At 46.6% G+C, this 16,928-nt stretch overlaps 1 protein-coding gene across 2 annotated transcripts in view; it reads right to left on the minus strand.

Annotated features, from left to right (window-relative positions):
* SHISA9 (shisa family member 9) overlaps positions 1-16,928 on the minus strand; it is a 353,976-nt gene that overhangs the window by 194,277 nt on the left and 142,771 nt on the right. The gene's annotated exons all lie outside the window — the stretch shown is intronic.

Here is a 16,928-nt window from a genome sequence, read left to right on the forward strand (position 1 = left end):
TTTAGAAATAGCTACTCCCCAGAGTAATTCAAACTAATTACTCCCCAGTGCTTCCTAGGGCTCTAAGTCAAGGTAGCACATCCACATTAATGGAGACTGTCTTGGATTAATGTCGAGGCTTCCCTGTAGTATGGACATGCTATATTGAACTTATTATTTTGGGAGTTATTATTTCGAAATAACATATATCGAAATAATTTCATAGTGTAGGCACATCTACAATGCAACGTTATTTCAAAATAACAGTGAATGTCTACACATCAAGCCCGTTATTTCAAAATAGGCTTCTTATTCTTGAATAATAACCCTCATTTCACAAGGAATAATGCCTATTTCAAAATAGTTATGTCAAAACAGGATATGTGTAAATGATGCAGCTGTGGTTATTTCAAAATAATGGGCCTCCCTTATCCTGCCCTGGGGGCCACTCCATCCACAACCGTCAAACATCTAGGCTGTGTCTACACTGCACCCCTTTTCCGGAAAAGGGATGCAGATGAGACAAGTCGGAATTGCAAATGAAGCAGGGGATTTAAATATCCCCCGCTTCATTTGTATAAACATGGCTGCCACTTGTTTCCGGCTTGGGGCTTTGCCGGAGAAAAGTGCCAGTCTTGACGGGATCTTTCGGAAAATAAAGCCTTTTCTGAAAGGTCCCTTATTCCTGATTTTACGAGGACTAAGGGATCTTTCAGAAAAGGTTTTATTTTCCGAAAGATCCCGTCTAGACTGGCGCTTTTCTCCGGCACAGCCCCGAGCTGGAAAAAAGCGGCAGCCATGTTTATACAAATGAAGCGGGGGATATTTAAATCCCCTGCTTCATTTGCAATTCCGACTTGTCTCATCTGCATCCCTTTTCCAGAAAAGGGGTGCAGTGTAGACACAGCCCTATAGTTTCCATTCCCCTGCAGCCTTTAAAGGCTCAGCCACCAGGGAAATAGTTTGTAGCATAAGGAAGGCCCTGACCATCCTATGCCATACTGCAGGACCCATTTCTGCATTCTGCTGCAATGGATGATGCCTCTGCTCCCACTGAGCCCCCCAGGACTGTTAGCTAGCCACCAGCCAGCTCCCAAGCCCCTGTCTGGGGCAGAAGAAGGCCCCTTCCTGATCTGGTGCAGAAATCCATTGAGGTCTGGGGGGAAGGGGCTAAACTCCAGGATCTCCGCACCAGATGTAGGAATGCAGATGTCTATGTCTGGATTGCTGCAAGCCTGGACCAAGAGGGCCACATGCACACCCAGGGACAAGTGTACATGAAAATAAAATAGCTCAGGTAAACCTACACAAAGGCCAGAGAGTGGAGTTCCTGCTAAGGGGCAACACCCCAGTCACACCGCTTTTATGAGCAGCTGCACCACATCCTGGGAGGGGGGTCGGACCCTTCCCTGCCCACCCGTCATGGACTCTGGCCTGGAGACACCCATCATCAGCCTCCCAGATGGCCCATCAGGTTCCATTACCTTCCCTAGACACACGTGGTGGGGGGGCAGTGGACAACAAGGTGCTAAGTGCTAATTGCTCAGCCTTTGCAGCCTGGGGCTTGCACAGCAGCCCCCGCACATAGAGCACTTGTCTGGAGCTGACAGCCGCATGAGGCTGCCACAAACAAATCTTTCCCTCCTGCTCACAGGGTTTCAGGAGAGGTCTGCCTTACTCACAACTCCATGGTGGGACATCTTTCCATCACAAGCCACCACTAAGGAGACTGGGATCATGGAGACACACAGCAGTGCCTCACATGGCACAGACTCATGCCCACTCCCTTGGGGCAGCATCCACTCCTGGTCAAGTGCAGTGAGACAAAGGACACTGAGCCCCTGCATGGGAACGTGCCAGGAGGGGCCACAGTACAACCCTCCCTGGCAAGTGGCATTTGCTGCTCACACACACCTTCCCCAACACCATCCCCACCTCCCCTCCTCTAGCGGACAGGGATACAAGTCCTCCCTGTGGGACACCGCCACTGCTGGACCTCGCGTGTGCATGGCATAGAGGGAAGGCAACCCACCCCGTTGCCCACTCCCATTACAGGCTCCTGGCCTAGCCGGCCCAGTCCCATACTTGCTTGTCCCCAGAGTGTGGGGGCAGTGAGGCTCTCCTGGAAAGTCTGTGCCACTGCAGGAAAGGCTCACTGTCTTCATCTGAACCGAGACCTTCGGTGTCGACTCAGAGATGAGGGCGAGGCTTCATGGACAGTGTCACAGGGATGACTTTTCTTCAAAGCTGGACCAGCTATGAGTGAGGAGCATCCACCACCTCCCACGCCATCCTCCCGACCCTGTGAGGACCACCGCCACAGACGACCCTGCGAGGACCTGGGTTTGTTACATTGGTGTAAACTCAAAAGAAAAATCCACTTAATTCCATGGCATTTTTTGGTGAATTAACACCAGTGTAACTGAAGCAGAATCAGGCCGTGTAAATTTTTGATGTAAGTGATGGTCCTTATTTCAGTCATAAAACAGAGAAAATAATCTGGAGTGGTTTTATTTCTATCTACTTTCCTTTCTCTCTAAATTAGAACATAACAGAAAGTTCAGGGGCTTGCTAGAATAAGATTCAATGGTACCTAACTGGTACATTACAAATAGTGATCCACACTGTGAATTAAATGCTAGATATCTGTAAATATTGTGGCTATACCCCAATGAAGTTGAAAATGGAAAGGCCTTCTTTGTCACAGCCTAACTGGATAGGAAAAGCTTTCCACTGAAAATGCACAGCATACAATTGCTACTTACATATATTTTTATTTGTATGGTGCAGCTGTATATGGCACATGCTGTTATCATCCACTATCCAGATAACATTATGAAAAGACCTGGAAATGTGACAGAAAAAGCTTTTCTTGTTCTCAGTTAAGCTTGCCAGAAACCACTATGTAGCAAGCCTTCTCTTTCTTTTGCTGATGAAAAACAAAACTCTTAGTGCTACAGTTGTGCTCAGTGACAGAAATAGCATAAAATAAATATATACATAGGACAATTTTTTCTCTGTTTTCAGAGTTTTCACAAAGTGGAAGCCTCTTGGTTCCCTTGCAGTTCAATTTAATAGCACATCAGTGCTTCACCATTCAATAATTTAAGAATCCATGGTGGTACCTGATGCAGATTTGTGCCCTTCCCTGCAAGGTTTTACAGGTTTAATCTTTTCGGTGAATAATTAAGAGACCCACATTTAAAGAATGTCAACTGCCACCTGGTGATATTAGTGAAGCAAATTTGTGTCCGTTTAACACCTTAAATTGTCGAGCACAGCATGCACACTCCTGACATCCATCTAAGCACTTAACAAAATGTTCATGTATTGATTTTAGAGTGTCTTTTAATCCACTCAAATGGATTGTATACAAGTATTTAAGCATTTGTGAGTGGTCCAAATGGGTACTGATCCTAAATTATGACCTAAACTTCCCCAAGGAATCACCCTCTTTTTCCTTTCACCTTCTGTTTGTGTGTGTGCACGCGTGTGGAGCACCTGGACAGCTTATTGCATGAGATGTTTAGACTCAAACACTTAGTAAAGGTCAGACCTCCCTTGTCTGGCATCCTCGGGACCTGACCAGTCCCAGATGAGGGATTTTGCCAGACTCAAGAAGATCATAGCTGCCTTGCCCTCCTGGGTAAACCCTCCCCAGCCCTGCCAGCTCTGCTGCCTCACTGGTCCCTCCCCACTTCCTTGCTAAGCTGGAAGGGGAGATGATCTCTTGTGAGTTTCAGCAGCAGCCTGTCACCTGTGGATCTACCCGTTCTCACTGCCCCCCTCCCCCTTAGGCAGTAGAGAGGAAAGGTAGATTGCGAGCCTGTTGCCAGGGCAGTGTAATTGACTAGAACTTCTTGAAACAGCTTCCTGCCTCTCCCTCCCTCTCTGGTTCTGCCGCTTGCAGGCTTTACCTCCCTGAAGCAGGAGGGAGGGTTTGGCACACCCCAGCCCCCTCCCCTGCCAACCCCTACCCTCTCCCCCCCCCCTCCGGGCAGTAGAGAGGAAAGGTAGATTGAGAGCCTGTCGGCTGTGGATCCAGCCGGAGTAAGTGTAACTGACTAGAACTTCCTGAATGCAGCTGCCTGCCTCTCCCCGCCTCTCCCCTTCCCCCGCTCGCAGGCTTTGCCTCCCTGCAACAGGAGGGAGGGTTCGGCACACCTCCCCGCACCCCCCCCCCCACCGACCCCTACCCTCCCCCATCCAGGCAGTAGAGAGGAAAGGTAGATTGAGAGCCTGTCAGCTGTGGATCCAGCCTGGGGCAGTGTAATTGACTAGAAATTTTTAAAACAGCTGCCTGCCTCTCGCTGCCTCTGTGGCTCTGCCGCTCACAGGCTTTGCCTCCCTGCAACAGGAGGGAGGGTTCAGCACCGCCCGCCCGCCCGCTGGCCGACTGACCGACTCCCTACCCCCACGCAGTAGAGGGGAAAGGTAGATTGAGAGCCTGTTGCCTGTTGATCCAGCGGCGGCAGTGTAATTGACTAGAACTTCTTGAAGCGGCTGCCTGCCTCTCTCTGCTTCCGCAGCTCACAGGCTTTGCCTTCTTCTAAAATGGCGGAGGGTTCGGCCCTTGCGGCGCTGTTCCCCTCCGACGAGACCCGCCCCTGCCAGAGTACCTCCTGATAGTCCGGCATTTCTGATAATCCGGCACCACCTGGGTCCCAAAGGTGCCGGATTATCGGAAGTCTACTGTAATGTGCAATCAGTATGTGCCTCACATGTACCCTTGCTTTAAATGTGTCTCGCTTCTCATTTTACCAGGGCTGCTCAACCTTCCCCTCCACTGCGGGCCCCACCTTCATTGCACCCCTTCCTTCAAACCCCCACCCAGCCTCAGTTGATTTGCAATCTGCCACCACTTCTCCCTTCTCACTGCCGGGGCTTGAACACCGTGAATCAACTGAATCACAGTTCTCTGGAAGTTCTGGGTGGGAGGGGCAGGAGTAGGTAAGTGCAGGGCCTCCAGAGCAAGAGATATTGGGGGTGGAGAGGAAAGGGCAGAGGGAGGTGGTGCAGACTGCACGTATAACCCTGATATGATTCATGCACCCGTAGGCCCCAGGTCGCCCACCAGTGATCTAGTGCAATGATTCTCAACCTATTTACCACTGTGGGCTACACGTGAAACCCAATAATGTGTTAGCTGGGCCCACCTAATCCTGCCACAGATGCTACGGATCTGTGCTGATTAGGCTGCCAGTTGAGAAAAATGGATCTAGTGGTAGAGCTGGGATCAGAAATTAGGACCCTGTTTTCCAATTATCACTGACTTGCATCTAGACATGATGCAAAGGGGTGGCTGCCAGGAGCCAACTGGAGCTCCTTGATTTGGAGCCATATGGTCCTGGCACAACTTAAAGCAGAAGAGTTCCCCCTTAAACTTACGCTACTGGCACTGCAGACGTAAAGCTCCTTACACCCAGAGCTGGTGACAGACTTTATCAGGTCCTTGGAAATGTGGTGGAGGGCTTGACTCCAGGCCTCCCAGAACAGGAGGGACCTTGGGCAGAGGGGGCAGGACATGGGACTAGCCTCCTCGAGATAGCTCAGAGCACCACATAAACTATGCCAAACGGGGTTCTGCCAGCAATTTAAGGGGTCTTGAGCTCCTCCTCCCTCCCCCACTGCTTCTGCCTCGGACATGACATGATGGTTTAGAGTCCTGGACTCTTTTTAAATCATCAGGCCCACAGGTAACAGCCCTCTTTGCCTCCTCCCACTGGTGGTCCTGCTTACATCAGCGGAGGATCAAATATAGCAGAGCTCATATCTGCTACATTCCCTTCTTGTTAACAATTCAGAAGTAAAGTGGCTTTTATTTCATAATAAGAACATCCACATCCACTCTTCTGGAAGAGTCTGGAATTCCACAGGATCTTAAACTCGCTGGTGTGCCTAGGGGTATGTCTAGACTACATGGCTCCGTCAACGGAGCCATGTAGATGAGTTTACTAGACATAGAAAATGAAGCAGCGATTTAAATAATCGCCGCTTCATGTACATCAAAATGGCCGCCGCGCTGTACCGATCAGCTGTTTTGCGGCACAGCAGGGCAGTCTGGATGCGCCACGGTTGACAAGGGAAGCCTTTGTCGACCTCTCCGTTATGCCTCGTGAAATGAGGTTTACCCTAGACGTTAGAGCCTATTTTACGGCTTGGTCTGCACTTTGAAAGTTCTGTTAGAGAGCCATGTCTGTCTATGAAAGAAGCCACACTCCTGACAGGAATAGATACACTGACATAATCTCCAGTGTTAACACAGCTTTGCCAGTAGAAAAGGGCTTCTACTGTGATAGCTAATGCCATTCAGGATGTAGTGTTACTATACTGACAGAAAAACTCTTATGTCACTATAGGCTGTATCTATATTATGGGGTTCTGCTGGAGTAGTTCTGCTAACATAGCTGTGCCAGCAGTCTCTTTACCATAGACATACATAAGAGGAGACAGAAAGAGACACAGACAGTCATGTTCAAAGACTACTGAACTTTGTGGGTTTGATTTGGAGCAATTTTATACATTTATAAACAAAAATAAGGATACCAAACTGATAGACCATTCTTAAGCGCATTTAACGCACTTTCACATGCTGAGAAAATCCTTTCGCTCTCTAAGAGTGGGGTACATTCTGTGGACAGGAGAGCACTCCTGCCAACAATAAGCCATTTACACTGCCTTTGCTGTGGCAAAACATTTGTCTTTGGAATGGTTGGGGAGGCATTAAGCACCTGTGAACAACATAAGTTTATCTCATTCATTTGATAGTGTGTTCTGAGTATCTCTGTGCAGACATGCCCTAACTGTTGGTACAAGAAAGCCCAGTAATGTCGACTTTCAAAGCATGGTGTGAAGCATGTCTGTTTACTTAGACATTTGTCTGGCAGAGTGTATTTATTTATTCTTAGCACAAGCTGACATTTCTTCATAATATTAGCCAATAGTGGTCATTATAGCATGTTTTTTTCTGTGCCCAGTTCCAAAAAAAGCATTGTTACCCACCCACCTCTATTTAAGACTGCAAGGCTATTTTGGGAACGTGTCCACTACTTAGAAATAATTTTCTAAATAACGGACGTGCTATTTCAGCATCCCTGTAAACCTCATTCCACGAGGAATGAGGGATGTCATGAAACAGTGCTTTATTTTGAAATTTGGTGCCATGTAGATGCGCCAAATTTCAAAATAGCCTATTTCAAAATAAAATCAAAATAAGATATGGAATTTGTGTAGCGCAAATTGCGTATCTTATTTCAATTTTAGAGTGCAGTCTAGACCAGTGGTCACCAACCTGTAGATCAGGATCTACTGGTAAATCTTGGAGCCTCTGACAGTTGATCTTGACTGCTTTGGCCAAGAGGCTACCAAGCGCAGCACTTAAACTTCCTCTCTCCCACTGCTGCCCTTTGCCTTGTAGCTGCCTTCCCTCTCCCGAGGAGCCTCCTTCTTGCTGTGCAGAGCAGGGAAGGGAAAGGAGGGGTGCTGATGTCAGGGTGCCCCCTCTTCCACTCTGTATTCTATCTCCATAGAACAGATAGGAGGCTCAGAACTTGGGATCGAGGGAGTTTGGTGGCTGCTTTTGAGAGTGGTGCAGGGCCAGGGTGGGGGGTGAGCCTGCCTTAGCCCCACTGCACCACCACCCAGGAGCCACCTCAGGTAAGCAGTGTCCAGCTGGAGCTCCGAACCCCTGCCCCAGTCATGTACCCCCTCCAGCATCCCAAGCCTCTGCCCTAGCCCTGAGCCCTCTGAACTCCCTCCCAAAGCCTGCATCCTGACTTCCTCCTGTACCCCAACTGCCTACCGCAGGCTCAGTCCGAGACCAGAGCCTATGCCCCTGTCTGGTGGAAGTGAGGGAGAATGGGGGAGAGAGGGAGGATGGAGTGAGCAGGGCAGGGCCTCGGAGAAGAGGCACGAAAGAGGCGGGGCAAGGTTTTTGGGTTTGAGGTAGATCCTGAATTTCATTTAAATTCAAAAAGTGTTCTTTTGCTTAAAAATGTTGGAGACCACTGGTCTAGACTGTTTCACCCAAGGCTTGCTTAATATTGGGCGAGGGGATAGGTAGATCAGGTCTCATAATGGGGTGTCAGAGAATATCTACATATACTTGGTCTTGCTTCCATGCAGGATGATATATTAGGTCCTTTCTAGCCCTACACTGCTATTATTCTATTTATTCTAACACAAAACAAAATATTTTCTTACCCTTACTTTTATTGAACTGTATTTTATGCCTACATTAATATATTTCTCTGTTTTTGATACTTGTTTCTTGATTTCTTCAGTCAAGGTTAGCATTTAAGAATGTGCTAAACACACAGTAAAGATGCCACATATAAGAGAGAAGGGCCAGACAAATAGACATCTATCAAGGTTTCAAAAACAACTCTTAACAGCACTGAGTGAACAAGATAAAATAGTACTCTGGGAACAGGTGTTATCTGAGTGCACTGCACTTTCTCTCAGTCAAAATTCCATTGAAGAGACTGGAAAGTGGAAACCTCTCCTCTTTTCAGCTCAACAGAGTGCCAATTGAAGTATCAAACATTTGAACTAGGATTTTTAGTCTTCTAATGAAATGCACAGCACAAAAGCAAATACCATCCCATTCCATAGGTAGGTGCCCCAGTATCTAGAGATACTAATTTCTATATGCAATATTTCCAGTATTCAGTAGTTTTTATATTCTGCCCTAGCTCTACAATCACAGAAACAACCATCTGACAGCTGCAATATCGCTAAATAACTGGAAAATATGCAGGGGAGCAGGAGACAGGAGAAAATAGAATTAGTGAGCGAGAAATACCTATAAGTATACTATTCCTGTTCTTTGCCTTATTTTGGTTTATAAAATACTTGAGTACTTTGTACTTCTGTGATGTCTTTCATGCAAGGGATTTCAGAGCATTTTAAACAAGTTATTAATTAAGACCCACAATAATCCAGGCGGTAATTAAGTATTTATTGTAAAGATGGCTAAGCTAAAACAAAGTCTGAGCCACAGACCTGATTCTCATTTACACTTAAAGTGGGTGTAAATGATATATATATGTTCTTGTTGCAGCTCCTTCACACAGCCAGAACAGGGGGTTTGGTGTGAATGAGAATCAGATTTATACAGGTTATGTCAAGTAGGGAGCGCTTGGTAAAGCACAGACTAGAACCCACTTTTTTCTGGTTCATAGTCTCCCACTAGACCATATTCCCCACCCCGTCAAAAATAGAAATGGAAACTCTGTATTAAAAGAAAGAATATCCAACAAGGCACTAAAATTAAAGCTAGAAGAGTTTTCATAAGTGCAATATTAAACAATAGATTGTATTAGGGATGTTAACTACTGTGTATTTGTGTAAATGTGTAACTGCTGATTTTTTTTATTGGTTACATACAGGGATGAGGTGCAGGCAGGAGCTGGTGCTCACAGAGCTGGCTTATAAGCACTGGCTCCCACCTCCTCCCCACCCCACCCCACCCCACCCCACCTTTGATAAAGAAGCAGCAGTGTATAGGAGCTGATATGTATGGAGAGCTGGCTGGAAAGCCACTTCCTCTGTATACTGGCTCCCACCTGTCCCCTCTCACCCTCCGCAGAGGGGCAGGCAGCTTCACAGTAGCTTATGGGGAGGCAGGTTTTAAGCTTTAAAAGCCAGCTCTCCCTGAGCACCAGCTCCTGCCCCCCTTTGCTGCCTCTGAAAGAGAGTCAGCAAGGGGGGGGCGAGTAGTTGTTACAATTAACAAATAAGTCCAGGCTTATCAGATAATTGTGTAAACAATTACTCACTAACATCCCTAGTTCGTATAAGATATATTCAACACACTAGCAGGCCTAGGTCACCCTGATGCAGAAATCCAACACAAGGAAGAAAAGGAAAGAAAAGCTTCCCAAAGATGCTCTCAAAATTATTTTTGCATCATTACATTGCGAAGAGGGCAGGGACACTGACAGGTGGGGCAAAAAAGGCAGTTACCCTGGGGCCAGGCAATTTAAATGGCCTGTGGCTCCAGGCGACAGGTCCAGACCCATTATGCAGAAGACCCTCACGGCACAATCCAAATGGTACTAAGGGCTGGATGGGGTGGTGCGGTGCAGTAGAGGGCTGACTGCCCCTAGTCCCTCCCTTTCCAGACAAGGCTCCACCCCTTCTGGGGGAGGAGGAGTGCCTGGAGCTGAGCTGCCCCTTTCCCTATCTTGTGGTCCAGTGAAGTCTGCCACCAGCCCTGGAGGAGAGGCAATCAGTTCCCATTTCCAACGGACCACACAGCCATCTCTATGAAGGACTAGATGTAAACCTTCACCACTTTGATTTGACACACTTTCTCTTTCACACACACATGGTTCTCTCTCTCCCTTTCTCACACACACACACACACACACACACACACGATTCTCACACACACAGCTCTCTTTCTCTCTGGGTATGTCTACACTACCCCCCTAGTTCGAACTAGGGGGGTAATGTATGCATACCGAACTTGCTAATGAAGCCCGGGATTTGAATTTCCCGGGCTTCATTAGCATAAAGCCGGCGCCGCCATTTTTAAAAGCCGGCTAGTGCGAACCCCGTGCCGCGCGGCTACACGCGGCACGGACTAGATAGTTCGGATTAGGCTTCTAATCCGAACTATCTGTACACCTCGTGGAACGTAGAAGCCTAATCCGAACTATCTAGTCCGTGCCGCGTGTAGCCGCGCGGCACGGGGTTCGCACTAGCCGGCTTTTAAAAATGGCGGCGCCGGCTTTATGCTAATGAAGCCCGGGAAATTCAAATCCCGGGCTTCATTAGCAAGTTCGGTATGCATACATTACCCCCCTAGTTCGAACTAGGGGGGTAGTGTAGACATACCCTCACTCTCTTTGCTCTTCCTCTTGTGCATATGCCCTGGGAAAATCTGAAGAGCAGACCTCAGAGCAGACAGCACACCTGAGCAGCACACCTGACCATGAGTTCCCAGGGTTCCAGACGAGCACCAGGATGGAGCACATAGGAAATCCTGGACCTCATTGCAATGTGGGGAGAGGAATCTGTTCTTGCAGAACTACAGACCAGCTAAGGAAATGCTGATATCTATGCCAAGATTGCAAAGGGCATGAAGGAGAAAGGATATGCCAGGGACACCCAGCAGTGCCGAGTGAAAATAAAGGAGATGAGGCAGTCAAAGCAGAAGACAAAGGAGGCAAACAGATGGTCTGGATTATCACCGCAAACATACCGCTTCTATGAGCAGCTGCATGGATCCTAGAGTGGGATTATTCATAAATAATCTGGAGAAAGGGGTAAGAAGTGAGGTGGTAAAGTTTGCGGATGATACCAAACTGTTTAGGATAGTCAAGACAGACGCAGACTGTGAGGGACTCCAAAACGATTTCACCAAACTGAGTGATGGGGCAACAAAATGGCAAATTAAATTTAAGGTGGATAAGTGTAAAGTAATGCACATCGGGAAAAATAACCCCAACTATACGTACAGTATGATAGGAGCTAATTTGGCTATGACAAATCAGGAAAGAGATCTTGGAGTTATCGTGGATAGTTCTCTGAAAACTTCCACACAGTGTGCAGCGGCGGTCAAAAAGGCAAATAGGATGATAGGAATTATTAAGAAAGGGATAGAAAATAAGACCCAGAATATTTTACTGCCCCTGTTTAAAACTATGGTACGCCCACATCTTGAATACTGTGTACAGATGTGGTCTCCTCACCTTAAAAAAGATATTTTGGCCATAGAAAGGGTTCAGAAAAGGGCAACTAAAATGATTAGGGGTTTGGAACGGGTCCCATAAGAAGAGAGATTAAAACGACTGGGACTTTTCAGTTTAGAAAAGAGAAGACTGAGGGGTGATATGATAGAGGTATATAAAATCATGAGTGGTGTGGCGAGGGTGAATAAAGAAAAGTTATTTATTAGTTCCCATAATAGAAGAACTAGAGGACACCAAATTAAATTAATGGGTAGCAGGCTTAAAACTAATAAAAGAAAGTTCTTCACACAGCGTGTAGTCAACCTGTGGAACTCCTTGCCAGAGGAGGCTGTGAAGGCTAGGACTATAACAGAGTTTAAAGAGAAGCTAGATAATTTCATGGAGGTTAGGTCCATAAAAGGCTATTAGTAAGGGGATAGAAATGGTGTCCCTGGCCTCTGTTTATCAGAGGCTGGAGAAGGATGTCAGGAGACAAATCACTTGATCATTGTCTTTGGTCCACCCTCTCTGGGGCACCTTGTGTTGGCCACTGTCGGCAGACAGGATACTGGGCTAGATGGACCTTTGGTCTGACCCAGTACGGGCCGTTCTTATGTTCTTATGACTCAACCAGCTTTCCTAGCTAGTCCATGGATTCCTCCCAAGACACTCCTCTGGCAGCCTTGGGCAGCAGCGTGGAGTTCAGAATGGATGAGGAAGAGGAGGGTGTTCAGCAGGCAAGTGAGGTAACGAATGTCACCAACAGCCAAGACCTTTTCACAGTTTTGGAAACAATTCCTTCCTTTCACGACATCTCAAAGCAGGGCATTGATCACAGAGAGGGCACTTCTGGTGAGTTCACATTTTTAATCACACTACAAGTGGGTTAAGACAACTGGGTGAGAGCTGTGGAAGCCACTGTGTCCACACGGGGGAGGTGGGGTATCCCTGAAACAGCTTGATAATGTGTTTGGAGACAGTAGGAATCTTCTCTGCACATCACCATAAAGCTCTCATAGAGGAACACTTTCATCCTTCTCACAAGGTTTCTGGGAAAGCCAGTCTTATTCCGTACTCCACAGCAGGACACCTTTCCACATCAAGCCCACAGTAAGTGGTCTGGCATCATTGCAACACAAAGCATTGCAGGATAAGGTCCAGGTTTCTGGCCACAATCAGTCAGCATCTGCTCTCTATCACTCTATGTGATTTAGAGAAGACTGTTATCTCACATGGCAACCTGGATGAAACAGGAGAACCTATTAACTGATGCGTCTGCAGTAAAACTCCTTTTTTTCATCCTCAAGGAAGCATGGGTTGAGCCATGACTGCCACCACACCTGGACCCCTTCCTCTCTCCCGCCTGCATGGCCCCACAGGAAGTTGCATTCTCCCATCAAACAGGTCAGTGCAGAACACACAGCACCATATGATCCCGTGCCCTGTCCTGCTGCCATGCCTGAATCCCCTCCTACTGCATGCTCAAGCCCCGGCATGTCCCCAACCATGCCTGCCACCAAACTGAGTCCAGCTGCTCCTGTAAGAACTCTGTGGTGTACCTGCTGCCTAGTGGATGCTTAAAAGCATAACTGTGGCCTTCTACATAACATGCTCCTATTGTCTTCAGACGGACTTTCTTTCTATGCTAACTGATTAGATTTTACACTCTACAATGTATCTCCTACAAAACCTGCCCTTCACTTTACAGCGGGAATAGAAGCGAGCCTGCTGCACACTCCCCCAGCTCCACCAGCTGTCCAGCTGGCACAAATCCACAGGTAAAAAGGAATAGGGATGACATGTTCAAGGGACAAATTATATCCACCCACTTGGATGGGGAGTGCTTAAGCAAGTGGAAGAATATGCTGAGGCTGGAGATCGGAGCAGAGCATGAGGACAGGAGAGTGTGCAAGTAGTTAGATGTGAAGATCCAGGAGAGTACTGAAGACCAAGGTGGATGTGATAACTGCATGGCAGCCTTCCCAGACAGCTTCCTGCACAGGCACCCATGCCCTCCAGCCCTTGCGGAACCACATTTCCTCCTTAGCGAGTTCCATCACTTCCTCTTTCAGGGGCTCCAGCAGGGTGGAACAGGAGCAGGCCTTAGGGGAAGAGGTTGTCCTGAGCCCCACATATCCCAAGGGACAGCCCTGAAGAATCATAGAATCATAGAATCATAGGACTGGAAGGGACCTCAAGAGGTCATCGAGTCCAGCCCCCCGCCCTCAAGGCAGGACCAAGCTCTGTCTACACCATCCCTGACAGATGTCTATCTAACCTGTTCTTAAATATCTCCAGAGAGGGAGATTCCACCACCTCCCTTGGCAATTTATTCCAATATTTGACCACTCTGACAGTTAGGAATTTTTTCCTAATGTCCAATCTAAAACTCCCTTGCTGCACTTTAAGCCCATTACTCCTTGTCCTGTCCTCAGAAACCAAGAGGAACAAATTTTCTCCTTCCTCCTTGTGACACCCTTTTAGATATTTGAAAACTGCTATCATGTCCCCCCTTAATCTTCTTTTTTCCAAACTAAACAAGCCCAGTTCATGAAGCCTGGCTTCATAGGTCATGTTCTCTAGACCTTTAATCATTCTTGTCGCTCTTCTCTGTACCCTTTCCAATTTCGCCACATCTTTCTTGAAATGTGGCGCCCAGAACTGGACACAGTACTCCAGCTGAGGCCTAACTAGTGCAGAGTAGAGCGGCAGAATGACTTCACGAGTTTTGCTTACAACACACCTGTTGATACAACCTAGAATCATATTTGCTTTTTTTGCAGCAGCATCACACTGTTGACTCATATTCAACTTGTGGTCCACTATGACCCCTAGATCCCTTTCCGCCATGCTTCTTCCTAGACAGTCGCTTCCCATCTTGTATGTATGGAACTGATTGTTCCTTCCTAAGTGGAGCACTTTGCATTTCTCTTTATTAAACTTCATCCTGTTTACCTCTGACCATTTCTCTAACTTGCTAAGGTCATTTTGAATTATGTCCCTATCCTCCAAAGAAGTTGCAACCCCACCCAATTTGGTATCATCTGCAAACTTAATAAGCGTACTCTCTATCCCAATATCTACATCATTGATGAAGATATTGAACAGTACGGGTCCCAAAACAGACCCTTGCAGAACTCCACTTGTTATCCCTTTCCAGCAGGATTTAGCACTGTTATCAACAACTCTCTGACTACGGTTATCCAGGCAATTATGCACCCACCTTATCGTGGCCCTATCTAAGTTATATTTGCCTAGTTTATCAATAAGAATATCATGCGAGACCGTATCAAATGCCTTACTAAAGTCTAGGTATATGACATCCACCGCTTCTCCCTTATCCACAAGGCTCGTTATCCTATCAAAGAAAGCTATCAGATTAATTTGGCATGACTTGTTCTTCACAAACCCATGCTGGCTATTCCCTATCACTTTATTACCTTCCAAGTGTTTGCATATGATTTCCTTAATTACCTGCTCCATTATCTTCCCTGGGACAGACGTTAAACTGACCAGTCTGTAGTTTCCTGGGTTGTTCTTATTCCCCTTTTTATAGATGGGCACAATATTTGCCTTTTCCAGTCTTCTGGAATCTCCCCTGTCTTCCATGATTTTTCAAAGATCATAGCTAAAGGCTCAGATACCTCCTCTATCAGCTCCTTGAGTATCCTGGGATGCATTTCATCAGGACCTGGTGACTTGCTGACATCTAGCGTTCCTAAGTGATTTTTAACTTGTTCTTTATGTATCCTATCTTCTAAACTTACCCTCTCTCTGCTTGTATTCACTACGTTAGGCACACCTCCATTCTTCTCAGTGAAGACCGAAACAAAGAAGTCACTGAGCATCTCCGCCATTTCCAAGTTTCCTGTTACTGCTTCTCCCTCCTCACTGAGCAGTGGGCCTACCCTGTCCTTGGTCTTCCTCTTGGTTCTAATGTATTTATAAAGGTCTTCTTGTTTCCCTTTATGCCTGTAGCTAGTTTGATCTCATTTTGTGCCTTTGCCTTTCTAATCTTGCCCCTGCATTCCCGTGTTGCTTGCCTATATTCATCCTTTGGTATTTGTCCTAGTTTCCATTTTTTATAGGACTCCTTTTTTATTTTGAGATCATGCAAGATTTCCTTGTCAAGCCAAGCTGGTCTTTTGCCGTATTTTCTATCTTTCCTACACAGCGGAATTGTTTGCTTTTGGGCCCTTAACAACGTCCCTTTGAAATACTTCCAACTCTCCTCAGTTGTTTTTCCCTTCAGTCTTGCTTCCCATGGGACCTTACCTATAAGTTCTCTGAGCTTATCAAAATCTGCCTTCCTGAAATCCATTACCTCAATTGTGCTGGTCTCCCTTCTACCTTTCCTTAAGATCATGAACTCTATTATTTCGTGATCACTGTCCCCTATAATGTCTTCCACTTTCAAGTTCTCAACTAGTTCCTCCCTATTTGTTAAAATCAAATCCAGAACAGCTTCTCCTCTGGTAGCTTTTTCAACCTTCTGAAACAGAGAGTTGTCTCCAATGCAGTCCAGAAACTTATTGGATAGCCTGTGCCCCGCTGTGTTAGTTTCCCAACGTATGTCTGAAGAAAAGTCTTCACAGTTTAGAAAGGATCTTTGACTCTGTATAAGCTCATCCCTACCCCACTTTGCCTTCCCCTCAGGGTAAAAGTCCATCTGAATTAACATCCATCCTTCCCTACATTCTCCCTACATACAAGAGGTATGATTCCCAGTTTGCATAGACATGGTCATGCTGGCTCATTGAGCTAGCATGCTAAAATCAGCAGTGTGCAGGGGCTAATTGTGTTGCGTATACCCATCAGGTGCTGGTGTTTTTGTACTTGGCATAGCTTGCACATGGCACTGCTGCCTATGCCACCCAGCTGCACTAGTATTTTAATCACACTAGCTCAATGACAGTTAGTGTGAGTTTGTCTATGCAAGCTGGAAATCACACCCCAATGGTAAGTGCACACATAGGCTAAATATACACAACAAGCCATCTTCATGACAAATGCTGCATTTACTCCGCTGCAGGAAGGAAGGAATTAACTTTTACCAAAACTGTCAAATCATGTCTCCAACTACTATAGACTGAAAAGAGTAACTAGTGAGAACTCAACCACAACCTCTGTCTTATACAGTGACTGTGACTGCAACTATATCACTTTTCTGGTTCTCCCGCTCCAGCTAAAATAAGGCATGAAACACTTGAGGCCATGCTATATTATGAGATGTAAAGAAAACCTATGCCTCAATGCTGATTAATGGGCTAT

This window comes from Pelodiscus sinensis, chromosome 16 (genome assembly GCF_049634645.1).
Source record: "Pelodiscus sinensis isolate JC-2024 chromosome 16, ASM4963464v1, whole genome shotgun sequence".
NCBI classification, from domain to species: Eukaryota; Metazoa; Chordata; order Testudines; family Trionychidae; genus Pelodiscus; species Pelodiscus sinensis.